The sequence below is a fragment of the Bos indicus genome, chromosome 7, assembly GCF_029378745.1.
Source record: "Bos indicus isolate NIAB-ARS_2022 breed Sahiwal x Tharparkar chromosome 7, NIAB-ARS_B.indTharparkar_mat_pri_1.0, whole genome shotgun sequence".
Taxonomy (NCBI): domain Eukaryota; kingdom Metazoa; phylum Chordata; class Mammalia; order Artiodactyla; family Bovidae; genus Bos; species Bos indicus.
In genome coordinates this window covers 14,144,786-14,150,785 of record NC_091766.1, presented here as the reverse complement: position 1 = coordinate 14,150,785, position 6,000 = coordinate 14,144,786, and the positions used below count along the sequence as shown (strand labels likewise).

Genomic DNA, 6,000 nt, shown 5'->3' with positions numbered 1-6,000 from the left:
CACGCACATACTTTTTGCAAATGGTGTCCCACTCCTATTCTCCCCTGACATGCTTGTTCAGACATTTCCATCTGTCATCAGGATTATTGACTTAACTTTTTTAAAAAATAATTTATATATTTGGCTGCTCCGGTTCTTAGTTACAGCATTCAGGATCTTTGATTTTCATTGCAGCATTTTGGGATCTAGTTTCCCTGACCAGGGATCAAACTTGGGCTCCCTGCATTGGGAGTGGGAGTCTTAGCCACCGGACCACCAGGGAAGTTCCTGCCTTAACTTTTAAAATTGTCCTCCCCAATTCTATTTTTGCTTCCTAGGAATCACACAAAAGACGTGTGTGCTCAGTCGCTTCAGTTGTGTCCAGTTCTTTGCGACCCATGGACTGTAGACCTCCAGGCTCCTCTCTCCATGGGATTCTCCAGGCAAGAATACTGGAGTGGGTTGCCATGCCCTCCTCCAGGGGATGTTCCCTACCCAGGGATCAAACTCTCGTCTGTTGTGTCTCCTGCATTGGCGGGTGGGTTCTTTACTACTCACACCACCTGGGAAGCCCCACACATCTTTTAAAAATATATATCAGATAATGCTCCTCTTGTAGCTCAAAGCCCTTCAGGGGTTCCCCACTGCACTCAGAGTTAAACCTGATATTCTTATAGTTGCCCAGATAACCCCCATATACTCTGACACTGTTACTTCTCTAATTTTATTTCCTGCTGGTTTCCATCCTCCCCAATTCACTTCCACCATCTTAGGTACTGAGCTTCTGCTGTTGGTTAAAGAGGCCAAACATTTCATGCCTCAGGATCTTTGCACTTGCTGTTCATTCTTCCTCCAGAAATTTTAAGACAGTCCCTAAAATCCTTCAGCCTGATTGCTGGGGGTGGTGGGGGGTGGGTAATGTGGAAATACTGTGTCTAGATAACTCTGAATTTTAGTTTTAAACTGTCATTCCTTCCCTGCCAAACCCCAAGCAGTAAGCATTGTTAGAACCCAAAGGTATCCCGGGAAGGGAACATTTACTTATGGAGGAGAAGAAAAGAGTGGCTTTATTCCTTTTCCGGGCAAAGAGGGAATACAGCAGGCTAGTACCTCATGAACTGTGCCCCACTCCTTAGGGAATAGGGAGAGGTCTTATAGATAGGGCTAATGCTCAGGGGTAGGTGATAAGGATCAATGGAGTGATGGGCTTGAGTTCTTCTGGATCTGGAGCATTGGTGGTGTGGTAAGTAGGAATCAGCATCATCAACCCTCAGGTCCAAATGGTCTGGGGTCTACATGCTTGTGGGCAGCCTACCATTGTTAATCATTAACTTTTTCTACCTGGATTGGGTGTCAGTATCTTGTGTCTGGACTTCATGAGACTCAGGTATTTTTATGTCTCAGTGCAGAAGGAATCCAGGATACTTGTGAGAGATGCAAGTGGGCAGGTAAGGGGGCTTTGCCAGGAAAATGCTTTTTTTAGATAAGAACTATCCAATACAGAAAGGATTATTTTGTGGTTGGTTTCAAGAGCAGCTGCTTGAGACAGCACATGATACCCTTGATCCCCAGCAGATGGCAACACATCATATCTGCCATGTAAATTATCAGTTCAGTTCAGTTCAGTTGCTCAGTCGTGTCTGACTCTTTGCGACCCCATAAATTGCAGCACGCCAGGCCTCCCTGTCCATCACCAACTCCCGGAGTTCACTCAGACTCACGTCCATCGAGTCAGTGATGCCATCCAGCCATCTCATCCTCTGTCGTCCCCTTCTCCTCCTGCCCCCAATCCCTCCCAGCATCAGAGTCTTTTCCAATGAGTCAACTCTTCGCATGAGGTGGCCAAAGTACTGGAGTTTCAGCTTTAGCATCATTCCTTCCAAAGAAATCCCAGGGCTGATCTCCTTCAGAATGGACTGGTTGGATCTCCTTGCCGTCCAAGGGACTCTCAAGAGTCTTCTCCAACTTTATAACATAGGAATTAAGAAAGCTTTAACATTTGTATTTCTCTTCATCCCTCATAAGGGGAAAAATAAAGGAATGCATATTTGTTGGGCATCTACTTTATCAGGCGAATATCAATATACATCTTTGATTTAAATCAGACCATGTCCCTCAACTCTCAGAACTCTCCCAAGCAATCAAATGGGGAATTAAACTAAAACTTAGATGTATATAACTATAGTGTCTACAATTTGGAAAACTCAGCAGGGGCCACAGGACTGGAAAAGGTCAGTTTTCATTCCAAACCTAAAAAAGGCCATGCCAAATGATACTCAAACTACTGTACTGCTGCTGCTGCTAAGTCACTTCAGTCGCGTCCGACTCTGTGTGACCCCATAGACGGCAGCCCACCAGGCTCCCTTGTCCCTGGGATTCTCTAGGCAAAAACACTGGAGTGGGTTGCCATTTCCTTTTCCAATGCATGAAAGTGAAAAATGAAAGTGAAGTCGCTTAGTAGCGTCAGACTCTTAGCGACCCCATGGACTGCAGCCTACCAGGCTCCTCTGTCCATGGGGTTTTCCAGGCAAGAGCACTGGAGTGGGGTGCCATCGCCTTCTCCAACTACTGTACCGTTGTGCTCATTTCACATGCTAGCCAGGTAATGCTCAAAATCCTTCAAGCTAGGCTCCAGCAGTACGTGAACTGGGAACTTCCAGACGTAGAAGCTGGATTCAGAAAGGGCAGAGGGACCAGAGATCAAACTGCCAACATCTGTTGGGTCATATAAAAAGCAAGGGAATTCCAGAAAAACATCTACTTCTGCTTCATTGACTAAAGCCTTTGATTGCATGGATCACAGCTAATGGGAAATTCTTAAAGAGATGGGAATACCAGACCACCTTACCTGCTTCCTGAGAAACCTGTATGCAGGTCAAGAAGCAACAGATGGAATTGAACATAGAACAATGGTCTGGTTCAAAATCAGAAAAGGAATATGACAAGGCTGTATATTGTCACCCTACTTTTTAAACTTATATGCAGAGTACATTATGCAAAATGCTGGGCTGGATGAATCACAAGCTAGGATCAAGACTGCTGGGAGAAATATCAATAACCTCAGATATGCAGATGACACCACTCTAATAGAAAGTGAAGAGAAACTTAAGAGCCTCTTGATGATGGTGCAAGAGGACAGTGAAAATGCTGGCTTGAAACTGAATATTCAAAAAAACTAAGATCATGGTAATCAGTTCCATCACTTCATGGCAAATAAGATGGGGAAAAGTGGAAACAGTGGTAGATTTTATTTTCTTTGACTCCAAAATCACTGTGGGCAGTGACTGCAGCTATAAAACTGAAAGACACTTGCTCCTTGAAAGAAAAGCTATGATGAACCTAGATAGTGTAAAAAGCAGAGATGTCACTTGGCCTACAAAGGTATCATCAAAGCTATGGTACAGATGTGACAGGTGGACCATAAAGAAAGCTGAGCACTGAAGAATTGATGCTTTTGAACTGTGGTGCTGGAGAAGATTCTTGCGAGTCCCTTGGACAGCAAGGCGATTAAACCAGTCAATCCTAAAGGAAATCAACCCTGAATATTCATGGGAAGGACTGATTGCGGAAGTTCCAATATTTTGGCCACTTGATGCAAAGAGCTAACTCATTGGAAAAGACCCTGATACTGGGAAATATTGAGGGCAGGAGGAGAAGGGGTCAACAGAGGATGAGAGGGATGGGTGGCATCACCAATTCAATGGACAAACTCCAGTGAGATAGCGAAGGAAAGGGAAGCCTGGCGTGCTGCCAGTCCATGGGGTTGCAAAGAGTCAGATACGACTAGCGACTGAACAAGTCTCAAGATTAATATACAAATGTAAGACAAATTCTTCCCAGGTGCCGCTAGTAGTAAAGAAACCAGCTGCCAACGCAGGAGACTTAAGAGTTGCGGGGACGATCCCCTGGCTGAGGGCATGGCAATCCACTCCAGTATTCTTGCCTGGAGAATCTCGTGGAGAGAGGAGCCTGACGGGCTACAGTCCATAGGGTCGTAACGAATCGGACACTACTGAAGTTACTTAACACACAGGTTCAAAGATAATAGAAATAAAAAACTGAAGAGGGTTGCATTAGTTATCCACTGCTGCATAACAAACCACCGGCAAACTTAGTATCCCTTTGTGAAAGGAGGTACTAAGGAGTTGCTAGAGCTGGGAGAAAAGCGTTCTCAGAGACTCCCACAGCCTGGCGGCTCCCAGGTGTGCACGAGGACCGGTCCAACCGACTTCAGGGGCCCTGGTTCCCCGGCTCCGCCCGAGCCTCCCGCCTGGCCCCGCCCCCAAGATCCCTATTGGAGCCTGCCCCGCGGGGCCCAACGGCTCCAGTGAGAGGATACTGGGACTCCCCGGCCCCAAGGCTAGAAGATGCTGTGGTCGCCGTTCTCGCCGCCTCAGGTGCTACTAGGCCGCCCCCCGAGTCTTCCCCCTTCTAAGGAAATGGAGTGGGCGTCCCTAGAGCGGCCATCCTTATCGAAACCGCGCCACTGTTTTCCTAGCGATCTGCCTCCAGCACCGAGGAGCAGATCCGTGTGCGGCCCCGCCTCTTGGCGGGCGGGGACTCGGCGAGGGCGAGGAGAAGGTGCTTGTAGGGTGGGGTCTTGGTAAGGGCCTGGAGATGGGGCTCGGAAGGCAGGTGACAGTGCTCACGGAGCGGGGTCTTGAGAAGGGCGGGAAGATGAACCTGTGGGTACGAGGTCTCGGCGGGGGCAGGGGCGTAGGATCCAAGGGGCCGGGTCTGGGCGCGGAGACCGGGCTCAGAGGGGCGGGGTCTCGGCGTGGTTGTGGAATTCTGGGAGGCGGGGCATAGGGGGGCGGGGCGTGGAACTCCAAAGGGCGGGGTCTGAAAGAGGGTGTGGCCTTATGCCTCCGGAGGCGGGGATTCGAGCGACTGGGAATCCAGCTGGCGTTGACCTTCCGTCCTCGTGTCCTTCGGTTCTCGTGATCTGGCCGTTTCGTCCGTTTTTCCAGCGAGAGGCGCCGGTGAAAAAATTTTTTGTGTGTGCCGGTGAAATTTAATCAAGGAGTCCCTTTCTGCCGGCCTTGTACAAGAGAATTTTACTTATACAAGAGACTTTTGCTTTCGTGAGCGGCATTGAGGTGAGGTTAAGATAAACTCTTTTTCAACTTTTATTTGTTTGACAAATTCGTTTGGGAAAATAATTTCAGGATTCTAGGGTGAGTGTAAATAAGCAAGTGTAATAAAAGGCGAAGGAGGAAAAGTGAAAACGTAAATACAGGTCTTAAAGATTATTCAGCTCTTTACATCCAGTCAGCTCCAACTTTCCTCCAGCGGCTATGATTGCTGCTGAGTTTAAAAATATAGGGATCTCTTAATATTGATATTATTAAAAGGGATTTTGGTGTCGTATATTTGTAGTGAAAGCGTGACAAGAACCCAAAGTGAAATACATGCGATTGTATTTCATAAAAACAAAAGGGTTCTTCAGTAAATGGGAGGAAGCAGCTTTCCTAATATTAGTAGAAGAAAATTGAATTTAGTAGCCTTAAACGAGATGTGTTTTGACCAAGTGAGTTTTTTATTTTTTCAGTGAAGTTAAAAACTCATGGGTGAGAAATTGGAGGAAGAATGATTCTGGAGGAAATTCAGCAACATGGGTTCCTTGTTTCTGAAAATACTTCTCATACCTTAGTGTTCAGTCGCTAAGTTGTGTCTGACTCTGCGACCCCATTGCCTGCCTTACCTTTTCTTAAATAACACGAGTGGTTTGTATTGCGGACAGGCATTTAAATTAATTCCAGTGTTAATATTTGTACTGTATCTATTATTGGATGTGTGCACCTTCTTAGTCTAGCTGTAACTGAACATTGTCCAGGGCACTCAAGAAAACTTGCTGAGTGTGAGCCAAACCTAAGTCAATGAATGGGCACCAGAAAAATAAAAAATGCACAGTGCTGTCTCCACCAAGTAGGCTATTTAGAGGAGAAACTGATGTGAAACTGATATGAGGGCCTATAATGGACAGATGAGCTTAATTGTATGGACAAGCAGGGAAGGAGG

General features: G+C 46.6%; 1 protein-coding gene across 9 annotated transcripts in view; it reads left to right on the top strand.

Annotated features, from left to right (window-relative positions):
* The first annotated feature begins 2,448 nt into the window (after positions 1-2,448).
* The window catches only part of LOC109561565 (zinc finger protein 177-like), a 41,468-nt gene continuing 37,916 nt past the window's right edge, over positions 2,449-6,000 (top strand). For 2 of the 9 annotated variants that reach the window (XM_070792778.1, XM_070792777.1), the window contains exon 1: positions 4,844-5,078. The gene's annotated coding sequence lies outside the window, so the exon portion shown is untranslated. The other 7 variants (XR_011567515.1, XR_011567518.1, XR_011567519.1 and 4 more) reach the window with 7 other exon arrangements.